Raw genomic sequence first — 13,564 nt, 5'->3', positions numbered from 1 at the left:
TACTGTTCCATCATCCAATTTAATCCTGAAAATAAATTCAGAGAGAAAGAAATTTAGCTTAAGACTTTAAAAAACACCAGTGGAAAAGCAATGTAATAAATAATCATCATGATTTTTCTGTATCTGATGCCTATTTGCATGAAAAACCTATACAGTGCATGCCTGAGTAGAGGGAATCTTCAGTTTGACTTGCAAGTCTCCCCTCTAACTGTGATCCTGTCTCACGGGCCTCCTGTAGTCTTGATGGTGACTGGAACAGCATATTTTAACAATCCTACATCTGAGGAGGAAGTCATCCATAGAGAATGAAAGATGTCAAATGGAATCCCCAGACTGTTGTCAGGGATCTCTTGAGTATTCTGGACCAATACAGGGAACAAAGAGGGAATCCTTAGGGAGCTGCAAATACAGAAATCCGTCAGGGAAGCAAGAAATAGTCGTCCTAAGTTTACAAGGAAAATCTTCCCCTCCCTAACAGATTTACAGGAGATTTGGGCATCAGGAGAAAGAAGTGTTCAACAGAAAGAGGACCAATGGAAACCATGTGGTGAGACAATTTTGGACCACTCTGAAGTTTTCCTGAGACTCCAGAAACATTTCTAGATCCAATCAAGGTACAATTAGAGTCTGATGTATTCATTAAAACCAAATTAGAAACTCCTGTATCTAGGAAGCAATTGTAGATTGCATGATCAACTCTAAGGGTGACATGGGATTCACCAGGGTGGAGAGACACATGGACTGAGATGACCAGGGCAAAGACATCAGGATGAGGGAAAACTAAAGAATTCTCTTCAAGATCCACAGCCCGTCCCCTTCCACCTTCACCTTCATGCATCTGTATTCCCCTGGGCATTTCTAGCCCCATTTCTATTTTTACTCTTGAGGTCTCTTTTTTTTCTATATTCTTGGGCAATATGACTCTTCTTGTAGCAGTAAAAACATTCATAAGACTCATGAGTTCCTGGCATAACCTGCTCAGGGGCAGGGATGGTGGCTTAGCCCTTTGACTCAGATTTCTCTTTTTTCTTATCTTTTCCTTCTTAAACATATTGGGCAATGCTCGGGCTTTTCATGCCACCCTGGGCAACTTTTGTGAAAATACTTTAGTATGCCTGGCTGGGATTGACTGAGAGAGGTTGGGTTTATAATTCTTGTATCTTGTGGGTTGAGTGGATCTAGACCTTCATACATCTTGGCAGTTCTGCACAAACTATCAAAAAAGTGGTTAAGAATTTATTTTTCTTCATGAATTGTCTCCTGGAATTTACTCCAGTTTCCAGAGTGGATAGCATAGTGCCTCCATACCTCTAACTAATGATTCTCTAGCCCTAAAGTAGCCTGGCATAATCAACAGGATTGTGTGTCCTTTAATGGTCAATATGGGAGGTCAGAAGGACCAGCAGTCCCCTCTCTCCTGCCAGAGTTTTCCAGTTAGCAGTTTCAATTATGGCAGTTCTTGGAGGTTGGGATGGGTGGGAAGCAAGGTTTCCATCAGGTCACCTACATCTCCCCAAGTAGGATGGGCCTATAAAGATGGCCTGAAATTGGTTTATAACCACTTGTGGATCCTCATCAAATTTGGGAATGTCCCTTCTCCAGGTAGAAAGATCAGAGGGACTGAAAGGCTGATGACTCCTAATTGTGACTGTCTGGTCAGGGTATGCTGGATTATGTGATAATGAGCCTTTCTTGAGGAGAGACAGGCCCCTCATGTTCAAGAGAAATTAAGTCTTCAGTTAATTCTGAAGGAGAATAGCATGGGAGGGCAGAGGATGGTTAAGGTACAGCAGGGGTCCAGCTAGCTCTTCTCCAACTAAATAGATACTTACCTTGGTTCAGAAGATATGAGACTGAGGAGGAGTCTGATTTCTGAGACAGTCTTCTTCAGAGAACTCCTGCAGTAGAAAAATGAATTGGAGTGCTCTTAGAGACTCCTCAGAGAAGTCAGCCGTGTGTGTGTGTGTGTGTGTGTGTGTGTGTGTGTAAGTTTATTTATTTTTAGTTTTCAACATTCACTTCCATAAAATTTTGAGTTTCAAATTTTCTTCCCTACCCTCACCTCCCCCTTCCCCAAGATGGCATGCAATCTGATACAGGTTCTACTTATATATTCATATTAAACATATTTTCATGCTAGTCATGATGTAAGGAAGAATTAGAACTAATGGGAGGAACTACAAGAAAGAAGAAACAAAGCAAAACCACAAAAAGAGAGCAAATAGTCTGCTTCCATCTGCATTCAGATTCCCAAATTCTTTCTCTGAATGTGAATAGCATTTTCCATCATGAGTTTTTTTGGAGTTGTCTTAGATCCTTGCATTTCTGAGAAGAGCTAAGTTCATCAAGGTCAGTCATTGCACAATGTAGCTGTTACTGCACACAATGTTCTCCTGGTTCTGCTCCTTTCACTCAGCATTGATTCATATAAGTCTTTCCAGGTTTTTCTGAAGTCTGCCATATAGCACAATAGTATCGTACTACACTCACATACCACAACTTGTTCAGCCATTCTCCAATGGATGGACATCCCCTCAATTTCCAATTCTTTGCCACCACCAAAAGAGCCTCTATAAAGATTTTTGCACATGGTGGTCCCTTTCACAGGGTCCCCTCTTGATCTGCTGACTGGCCTCACCAAAACTGTCAAAAGTCACTTTATAATAACTGAGGAAACAAAGTCTGAGCAATGTGATTTATTAGCAAGGCATGTCATTGCAAAACAAATTGGTTCCAAAGCCCCTCATCAGGCACAATGATCCTGACGAGAGAAGTACAAGAGTTTTTATAATAAATTCAGTTCCTATTTTTAGATTTTCTATGTTTAGACTTAGGGACTTTCCAGTGTTTGGGGATGTTGATTGGTCACATCCACCTGCAACCTGTCCTGTTGGAAATACAATATTAGCTGATTTCTTCAAAATGACATTATTTACAGGAAAAAAAAAACTATGCTTAGCTCAGGGACACAAAACTTAGCTTCAGTAACTGTACAAAATGTCAACAATGATACAAAATGTAATCAATTTGATTCTTTCAGTACATTAGTATATCAGGAAAGAGACAATTCATAGGATCAAAAATTTAGAGTTGGAAGGGATCTTAGACATGACCTATTCAAATCTTCTCATTTTACAGAGTGAAAACTGAGATCTACAGAAGTAAAGTTAATTATCCAATGTGAGACAAGGAACAACTGGAAGAATCAAGATATGAACCTAGGTTTTCTGATTCCAAATACAGTACTGAGTGGAATAGGTCTAGTGAAGACTTCTCAGATTGTAATTCTTCTCCCAAGGGTAAGAAAGATTGAGAGGCTCAAGGTTACAATATTTTTAGAGGGGAATAATTCCATATAAGGATATAAAACTATGTAGTACATTAGGGTCTCAATGATTGGATAAAACTTACATAATTCTTCAATGTCTTCATTTCAAAAGGGATTGGCTAGATTTTGCGTCTAGAATGTAAGATCATATTCTCAGCTAATGAGGATAATGGTCAGTGGGAAGGGAAGGACTTGTGTTAGGGTCTATATATATCACTGCTTTTCCTTTGTCTTTGTCTTTTCCTGGTAGAGTAATTGCCCGATTCTTGAGAATCTAATAAATAAACTTTCTGTCATCACTTTGAGAGGCCTCTGAGTAATTAATTTAAGTAGGGAATCTTGTCATCCCACACAGTACTCTTTCTATTATAGCACGCTCCAGTACTTGGGCTTAGCTGTAATAATAAAAGCTAACAAACTGTATAATGTTTCAAAACATGCAAAACACCTCTCATGGGGAGGAGCCAAGATGGTGGAGCAGAAAGAAGCACATACACTTAGCTCTTACCCCACAGCCCATAAAATACCTGCAAAGAAGAACTCTAGACAAATTCTAGAGCAGAAGAAGCCACAGAACAACAGAGTGGAGGAGATTTCTGCCCCAGAGAGACCTGAAAGACTGACGAGAAAGGTTTGTCATGCACCAGATGTGGAACAGAGCCCAGCCCTGCCTTGGCCACACGGCACAGAGAGGAGCAGATCCAAGTAGGCTTCAGGGACAGAATCTCCAGCAGCAGCACAGATCCCTTGACCCACAGGCACCAAAGGTCAGTGAGAGGGTCTTTTTGGCTGGCCAAGAGGGGAGCGGAGTATCCCCATCACTCAGGCCCCCTCAGGAGGCAGTAGTAGAGGCAGCAGCAGACAGGGCTCCCAAAGCAGGTAGTGGCCCCCATCCATTATTGAAGGTCTCCTCGTAAACCCCCTGAGGGAACTGAGCCCCCTGTGTTGGCCCTGCCCCCACCTGAGCAGCTAATCTTAATCTCACACTGAATAGCAGCCCCACCCTGCCGAAAGCCCCTGAGGGTTTGGGAGCAGCTCATTTGAATCTCAGCCCCCAAGTGTTGGCTTGGTGGAACTGGAGGTGAGGTGGTTGTGGAGAGGAAACTCAGAAGTCAAGTAACTGACTGGGAAAATGCCCAATAAAGGGAAGAAAAATAAGACCATAGAAGGTTACTTTCTTGGGGAACAGGTGTCTCCCCCCATCCTTTCAGATGAGGAAGAACAAGGCATACTGTCAGAGGAAGTCAAAGCCTCTGCCTCCAAAGGGAACTTAAACTGGGCACAGGCAATAGAAGACCTTAAAAAACAAGTTAGCAGCTTACTAAAGGAGAACCAAAAAAATGCTGAGGAAAATAACAGCTTTAAAAAGAGGCTAATTCAATTGGAAAAAGAGATCCAAAAAGCCAATGAGGAGAAGGAGGTTTTAAAAAGCAGAATTAGCCAAATGGAGGAGAAGGTTCAAAAGCTCACTGAACAAAATAATTTGTTGAAAGAGAGAATTGAGTTCAGGGAAATGAATGACTTTGAGTTAAACCAAGCAGTTAGTAAACAAAACCAAAAATTTGAAAAAATAGAAGATAATATGAAACAACTCACTGGAAAAACAATTGACCTGGAAAATAGATCCAGGAGAAATAATTTAAAAATTATAGGACTACCTGAAAGTCATGATAAAACAAAAAAGAGCCTAGACATTATCTTCCATGAAATTATCAAGGAAAACTGCTCTTTTGTTCTAGAATCAAAGGGCAAAATAAATATTGAAAGATCACCTCCTGAGAAACACCCAAACAGAGAAACTCCTAGGAATATTGTGGCCAAATTTCAGAGTTCCCAGATCAAGGAGAAAATACTGCAAGCAGCTAGAAAGAAACAATTTGAGTACTGTGGAAATACAATCAGGATAACACAGGATCTGGCAGCTTCAACATGAAGGGATCGAAGGGCTTGGAATGGGATATTTCAGAAGTCAAAGGAACTGGGATTGAAATCAAGAATCACCTACCCAGCAAATCTAAGTATAATACTTCAAGGGAAAAAATGGTCATTCAATAATATATATGACTTTCAATCATTCTTGTTGAGGAAAAGACCAGATCTATATAGAAAAATTTGACTTCCCAAGACAAGAATCAAAAGAAGCATGTAAAGGTAAACAGGAAAGAAAAATCATAAAAGACTCTCTAAAGCTGAACTGTTTATATTACTACATGGAAAGAAAATATTTTTAACTCTTGAATCTTTTCTCAGTATCTGGGTAGATGGAGAAATTATACATACACACACACACACACACACATACATACACATGGATAGATAGAGAGTACAGGATGTGCTATATCAGAAGAGATGATATCCACACAAAAAAATAAAATAAAATAAAAAATTAAGGGGTAAAGGAGGAAAATTCCAGGAAGAGAAAGGGAGAAATGGAACGGAGCAGGCAATAACTCATAAAAGAGATAAGAAAAATCTTATTCAATGGAGGAGATAAGGGAGAAGAGGAGGGGGAAATAAAGCTACTCTCTCCACATGTGGCTGAAGGAGGGAATAACATGCTCACTAAATTTGATATGAAAATTTATATCACACCACAGGAAAAAAGAAGGAGAAGATGTGACAAGTGGGGTGAGGGGATTGTTAGAAGGGAGGGCAAATGGGAGAAGGGAGTCACTAGAAATAAACACTTTCAAGAAGGGACAAGGTCAATTGTAGGGGGAAAAAATAAGGGGGAATAGAAAAGGAGAGAGGGCAATATAATTAGTACTAGACAACATGATTATTATGGAAGTCTTTTGCAAAAGAACACATATTTAGTATGTATTGAATTGCTTCCCTTCTCAGTGGGGCTGGGAAGGGAGTGGGGAGGGAGAGAAGTTAGAATTCAAAGTACTAGAAACGAATGTTGAGAATTTTTATTGTATATAATCGGGAAATAAGAACTATAGGGAATGGGGTATAGAAATTTATCTTGCCCTACAAGAAAAGAGAGAAGATGGGGATAAGGGAAGGTTGGGGTGTGATAGAAGGGAGGGCTCATTGAGGGAAGGAGTAATCAGAATGTAAGGTATTAGCAAGCGGGGGGGGAGGGGAGTGATGGGGAGAAAAATTGGACATGTTACAAAGTGAGGTAAAAGCAATTAGTATCAAAACAATTGACTGAATTAATTATTGAGAATAAATCAATGATATCTTTAGTTTGGGGAAAAGAATTTCAGTCTAAATTTCCTAGAGGAAGGTAGTCTTGGGTAAAATTTGGCATTGATGGAAAAGTTAAGGTTTTAATGGTAAATTTGATTTTATGATTGCTACTTAATCAGGAACTAGAACATGTATAGAAAGGCATGTAAGCCACTTAAGACTTGCCTCAAAAGATGTTTCTTAGCCAGAGTGAAAATTATAATCGTATTTGACACCTGGTTATTGGAACTTGCCATTTTTTAGATGCTATGGGACTATTAAGTGACTGTTCTTCTGAGTCTAACTCCAGGTATGGGTAGCAAGAAAGGCGATCTGAGCCTCCAACCCATGATGTCAGTAAGCTGATGAGATGCTGGTATGAACTGCAAAAGGTGATCTCATGGGAAGGGTGGGAGAGCAGCTGTTCAGCCTGGGCTGAAGTAGGATTCTCCTGACTCAATTTCCCCACCGACACCTGGCAGACCTTAAGCCTGACTGAATGCAAGTGGATAATCTAATCCTGCCTGGAACTGACATGAAGTTGGGGAGATATTGTATCCCTGCAATGTCCCTACTCTTGGTGGCAATTTCCTATAGTCAAAAGGTTTTTAAGTTTAATACCAGATCTATTCAATTATAAATTATTGATAAGGGAACATCCGAGGTTGTCTAAAATTAAGCTATTAGGCATAGGACTTTAGACTAACAACAATAAGTTAGGGTCCTTTAATTCTTAGCAATACTGTGGAGACAATTAGGTCAAGAGCTTCTAAAGTTAGCAAATTAAATATTATTTGTGTCTCAGTTGGTTAATGTTTAAAAAAAATTTTTTTGTGGTCCATATTGTAAATGCTTTAAAAAGAAGTATCACCTGACCAAAAGTTTGAATTGTTTTATCTCTTATAAACTGTGTTAAAAAATTAAAAATTAAAAAAAAAACACCTCTCATAACAATCTGGTGAAGGAAATACTATAGTTTTCATTGTTCCCATTTTATAAATGAAGGAACTGAGTCTTAAAGAGGTTGAACAATATCCATGAGCACATAACATCAAAGAGATTCAAGCATATCCTCCTAATTCTAGGTTTAACACACTAGTCCTTCTACCCCCCATGGTTGCTCCTCCTGGAAATAGGCAGAGGCATGTAGGAAGTCAAGAGCAATGATATATCTATGTCCCTAAATTACTATGTGATTAACTGAGCCTCTTCTATGGCTAATATAAACCCATACCTCCCTCTTCCAAAGAAGAAATTTCAGAAAGAATACTAGGTCCACCCCATTGCTGTAATGATAATAATGAATGAATGAATGGATAGATAGATAAATGAATGAAAGAGTAAAAAATGAATGGATAGGTGGATAGATAAATAAGTGAATAAAAATAAAAACAGTCTTAAACCCCAATGGCAATTCATGATTATGTTGCACACTGTGGGGTTCACCAAACAGCCAAGGCTTCTACTCCTGTTCAGAAGAGCTCTGCAATCTTCACAGGAGGGAAGAAGTCAGCTAGGTGACTCAGTGAATAAAGCACATTTGTCTGGAGTCAGGAAGACCCTGAGTTTGAATTTGACCTCAAACACTTAGTAGCTGTGTGGCTCTGAGCAAGTCATTTAACCCTTGTTTGCCTTGGTTTCCTCATCTGTAAAATGGAGGTCATAATAATACTGATCTCCAAGGGTTGATATGAGGATCAAATGAGAAAATATTTGTAACGGACTTAGCTTAGTGCTTAGCACAGTAAATACCATATAACTGTTGTTATTATTAATCAAACACTTATTAAATGCCTACTATATTCCAAGTACTGTGCTAAGCACTAGGGACTCAAAAAGAAGCAAAAGACAGTCCCTGCCTTCAAGGAGCCCACAATCAATTGGGGAAGACAACAAACAAACATGTATGAACCAACTATATTCAGTAAAAATGGGAAATAATTAAAAGAGAAAAGGCACTAGAATTAAAAGAGGATGGGAACTGTTTCCTGTAGAAGAAGATATGGAAAGAGGCATTACAGTCATGGAGGAATAGCCAAGGAAAATGACTGGAGCTGAAGGATAGAGTGTCTTATCGGTAAAACAACTAGGAGGTCAGTATCACTGGACTGAAGAGTAAATTTCAGGGTGTAAGGTGTAAGAAGACTGGAAAGGTAGGAGGGAGAAAGTTTATGAAGGAGTTTGAATACCAAACAGAGCATTTTGTATTTGATCCTGGAGGCAATTGGGAGCCCCTGGAGACTAATGAGGAGGCGAGGCACATGGTTGGACCTGCACTTTAGGAAAAGTACCTTGGTGATTGAATGGAAGATGGACTGAAGTGGGGAAAGACTTGTGGTAGACAGACCCACCAGCAGGCTACTACAATAGTCCAAACATTAAATGATAGGGGACTGCATCAGAGTGATGACAGTGTCAGAGGAAAGAAGGGGGCATATACAAGAGATGCTGTAGAAGTGAATTCAATAGGCCTTGGCAACAGATTGGATATGGGAAAAAAGAGACAGTGAAGAGTAGAGGATTTCTGGATTGTTAGCCTGAGGGACTAGGAGGATGGTGTATACTCTATAGTAATAAGGAAGGTAGAAAAGGGGAAGGTTTTAGGGGGAAAGAAAAAGAGTTCTGTTTTGGACATGTTTAGTTTAAGGTATCTACTGGATATCCAGTTTGAGATGTTTGAAAGGCAGTTGGAGATTTGAGTCTACAGAGAGGCTGGGGCAGGAAAGGTAGAGTTGAGGAATCACTGGAATAGAGATGGTAATTAAATCTATGGGGCCTAAGGAGATCATCATGTGTGGTCTTATAAAGGGAGAAGAGAAGAGGGTCTAAGGACAGCACCCTTAGGGACATCTACAGTGAAAGAGTGTGATCTAGATAAGAATCAAGCAAAGAAGACTGAAAAGGAATGACCAGATAGGTAGGAGGAGAACCAGGAGAGAGTGGTGTCCCAAAAACCTAGAGAGAAGAAAGTATCTAAGAGGAGATGGAGATCAACAGTGTCAAAGGCTGCATAAAGGTCAAGGAGAAGGAAGATTGAGAAAAAGTCATTGGGTTTCTCAACTAAGAGATCACTGGTAACTTTGGAGAGAATAGTTTGGTGAAATGATACAGTCGGAAGCTAGATTGTAAAGGGATTAAGAAGAGGGGACACAATAGAAGCACATATTGTACCTGGCCTTTTAGTTTGAGTTTTCAAGGAGTTTGGCTACCAAGGGTACAAGAGATTAAAGATGATAGTTGTGCTGAAAGGGTCAAATGAAGGTTTTTTTCAGGATGAGGGAGACATGAACGTGTTTGTAAGAAGTAGATAATGAGCTGGTAGACAGGGAGAGACTGAAAATAAATGATGGAGAGGGGATGACAGAAGGAGAAAATCTATTGGAGGAGATGGAATGGGATTGCTTGATTAGGTAGAGGGATTACCCTTGGTAAGGAGTAAGGTCACTTCATCATGTAAGATAGAGGTGAAGGAAGAGAGAGTAGCAGAAGACATCCAAGTGATAGGAGATGAGGAACAGGAAAAAAACATGAATTCATTGCAAATGGCCTCATTTTTTTCTGTAAAATATGACACAAGTTCACTTACCTCATTGCTATGGGTTTGGGTTGTGGGACATGACCCAAGTTCCTACAGTTCTCCTGAAATATAGTGCTGACAGATTTTTCCCCTTACAACAACAACATAACTTGGAGAAGATATAGACAATTTGTTGCTGCATATGAGAGAGAGGAGGGGGGAGGGAGAGAGAGAGAGAGACAGAGAGAGAGAGAAGAAGGAGGAGGAGGAGGAGGAGAGGAGAAGGAGAGGAGGAGGAGAAAAGGAGGAGGACCCTGGTTTTAGAAAACATTTGTTTCTCAGTGGATCTTCATTGGCTTGTCATAATTATCAACATTATTAGAGGAGAAGCATGGTAAAGATAAGAAAGACCTGGATTCAGGTTCTAGTTCTGAGACTCTGATTGTGTGACCCTGAGCAAATCACTTAACTTCTCAATGTCCCAGATAATACTCTAAGACTATGTTGTTTGTTTTTTAACTATCTGCATTAGTGAAGGGAATACCCCCACACACACACTGGAAGCTTTCCATACCAAACAAAAACACAAGTACAGATTTTTCTTCTTAAGCAAAATCAACATTATTATTGTTTCTGAATATTTACAAAGGACATCTGGTATGGCAGAGCTGGAGAACACAAGAGCCAGGGACAAGTGCTATTAAGTTTTAGGCCCATGACGTACCATAAGGATTGACATGGAAACATGATTTCTGTATGCTTCACTCCTCTTTAACAGAGCACTTGCTTAGTCCTGAAAGTGCTAATAATGTTCCAAGTGTTCTATTAGTGAACTGTCAACTGCAAATAAAGACAAAAACCCAGGCTACTTGATGTTGTTCTTTATCCATGACAAGTTACTATCTTTCTATATATTCAATTGACGAATCTCTTAAAAATTTCTTGTTAGTTTATATGTATATATGTGTGTGTATATGTGTATACATACATACATAAAGAAAGACAGAGACAGGGAGAGACAAAGAGATACAAATCAAATGCTATTCTCCCTCACCAAATTTTATTAATTTTTCAAAAAGGATCACAAAGAATTATTGTTAACAATTCATGCTCAAGGTATCTTGAGATATCTCAGTAGAAAGATTACTGGGCCTGAAGTCGGGAAGATCTGAGTTTGAAAGTGACCTCAAACTCTTACTGTGTGACCCTGGGCAAGTCACACAAGCTCTCTCGGTTTCTTTTTTTTTAATTATGTTATTTTTTGTTACATTTTGAATTCTGAATTGTTTCCCTCCTTCCCTATGAACCCTACATTAGAGAAGGCCAACATTGATATAGATCTATGTATGGAACCATATGATACATACTTCCACATACCAGTTCCTTCTCTGGAAGTGGATAGCATTTTCTATCATAAATCCTTTGTAGTTGATTTGAACATTCATATTACTCAGAAGAGCTTAGTCATTCAGGGTTACTCTTGGGCAGCTAGGTGGAGGAGTGGATAGAGTATTAGCCCTGGAGTCAGGAGTGTATATGACTTCAAATCCAGCCTCAGACATTTGATTCTTATAAGCTATGTGACCCTGGGCAAGTCACTTAACCTCAACTACCTCACCCCAAAAAAAGAAAACACAAACAAAAAAAAGAAGAGTGACCTCTTAACAATATTGCTGTTTTTTCATGCAGTGTTCTCTTGGTTGTGCATCTCAGTTTCCTCATCTACAAAATAGGGATAATACTACTTCTCTCCCAGGGTTGTTTTGAGGATAAAATGAGAAACATTTGTAAAGAACTGTAGATAAATGATAACTGTTGTTGTTATGATGTTTGGAAGACCAGACCCATCTACTATCTCCCTTTTCCAAAAAATCATCTCTTCTTTCCGAGAATAGCAATATGGTAGATCGTAAAGGTTAATGAATTGAGTCAGAAGACCAGATTTCAGGCCCCAACTTTGGTACTAATTATAGGTATGACCTTTGGCAAGTCACTTTGCACTTTGTTAAATGAAGGGCTTGAATCCATCAAAGCCTTCAAAGTTCCTTTTTGGTTCTAAAATTCCATAGATAAACCTAAGAGATTATAAACTATTTGAAGACAAAGACTGTTACTCATTTTTTTATATCCTTAAGGATCAAGTGAAGATAACAAGTATAAAGAAGGTAGTAAAATAAAATAGAACACAGTTTGAAAAGTAGGGGTTTTTGGTTTTTACTCCTGATACAAGGTCTCACAGTAATTGTGGGAAGGGGACAGGTTAAGTAGCAAAAGGAGGGATTAGACATAAGTAAAGGATGTTCTGTCACCTAAGAGACAGAAAGAATGGGGGGGGTGGCCCAAGAGATCATAAAAAGGGGAAAGGGTCCCACATGTACAAAAATATTTATAGCAGCTCCCTTTGTGGTGGCCAAAAACTGGAAATCAAAGGGATACCCATCAACTGGGGAATGGCTGAATAAATTATGGTATATGAATGTAATGGAGTACTATTGTGCTACAAGAAATGATGAACAGGAAGACTTCAGAGAGGCCTGGAAAGACTTATATGATCTGTAGCTGAGTGAAAGGAGCAGAACCAGGAAAGCTTTGTGCACAGCAACCCCCACAGTGTGCGAGAGTTTTTTCTGGTAGACTTGGAACTTCATTGCAGTTCAAGGACTTAAAAAAATTCCCAATAGTCTTTTAAGGCAAAATGCTTTCCACATCCAGGGAAAGAACTATGGAATTCAATTGCAGATTGTAGCAGATCATTTTTTTGTGTATGCGTATTATGTTTTGGTTTGTTATATGATTTTTCCCATTCGTTTTAATTTTCCTACACAGTATGACTATAGTGAAAATGTATTTATGTATGTGTAGAACCTATATAAAATTGTATGCCATCTCAGGGAGGGAGTGGGGAGGAAGGGAAAAAAAATCTAAGTTATATGGTAGTGACTATAAATAAATAAAATAAATAAAATTAATTTAAAAAAGAATAATTTATAATTTAATCTATACAGATATTGAATTACAGAATGAATATCAATTATTTTCTGTTTTAGAGTTAATTTGATTTTGATTTTTGTTTTCTATTATTATCTGTTGGCTTTTGTAATTATTATATAGAAATGCTTTTGATTTTTGTGAGTTTCTATCAAATCCTGGAACTCTACTGAAGTTATTATCTCAGTTAGTTGCTTTACGGACTCCTAAGGATTTTCTAAATAAAACATAATTTAATCAGCAAAAAAAAAAACAAAACGGGGGATGGAACTGAGATTGTCTGAGGAAAGGAGGAATGGGATTGACAGCTCATTTCTTTTAGCCTTGGTCTTTTCAATGAATTAGGGGGTGAGTTTTGTCTGCAGTTGGAAATAAAACAAAAGAAGAAAAAGTTTTGGAATTGAATTTGTGGGAAATTATATCAAATTATACTATATCCAATTTAACTATATTATATAAATTAAGTATTAAATTATATAAACTAAATTATATGTACACCAAATTGTATCACCTTTAGGTGGAGTAAAAGTATCACGCAAATAGCAACCATG

At 38.6% G+C, this 13,564-nt stretch overlaps 1 long non-coding RNA gene across 1 annotated transcript in view; it reads right to left on the bottom strand.

The window, feature by feature from the left end:
- Positions 1-313: 313 nt before the first annotated feature.
- Positions 314-13,564, bottom strand: part of LOC140526515 (uncharacterized) — a 28,148-nt gene continuing 14,897 nt past the window's right edge. The window contains exons 2-3 of the long non-coding RNA XR_011974406.1: positions 1,833-1,898; positions 314-399 (exon numbers count right to left, since the gene is read on the bottom strand). This is a non-coding gene — a long non-coding RNA (uncharacterized lncRNA). The remainder of the gene's footprint in view (positions 400-1,832; positions 1,899-13,564) is intronic.

This window comes from Notamacropus eugenii, chromosome 2 (genome assembly GCF_028372415.1).
Source record: "Notamacropus eugenii isolate mMacEug1 chromosome 2, mMacEug1.pri_v2, whole genome shotgun sequence".
In the NCBI taxonomy this organism is placed as follows: Eukaryota; Metazoa; Chordata; class Mammalia; order Diprotodontia; family Macropodidae; genus Notamacropus; species Notamacropus eugenii.
The sequence above is the reverse complement of the archived record's forward strand: the minus strand, read 5'-3'. Positions and strand labels throughout refer to the sequence as shown.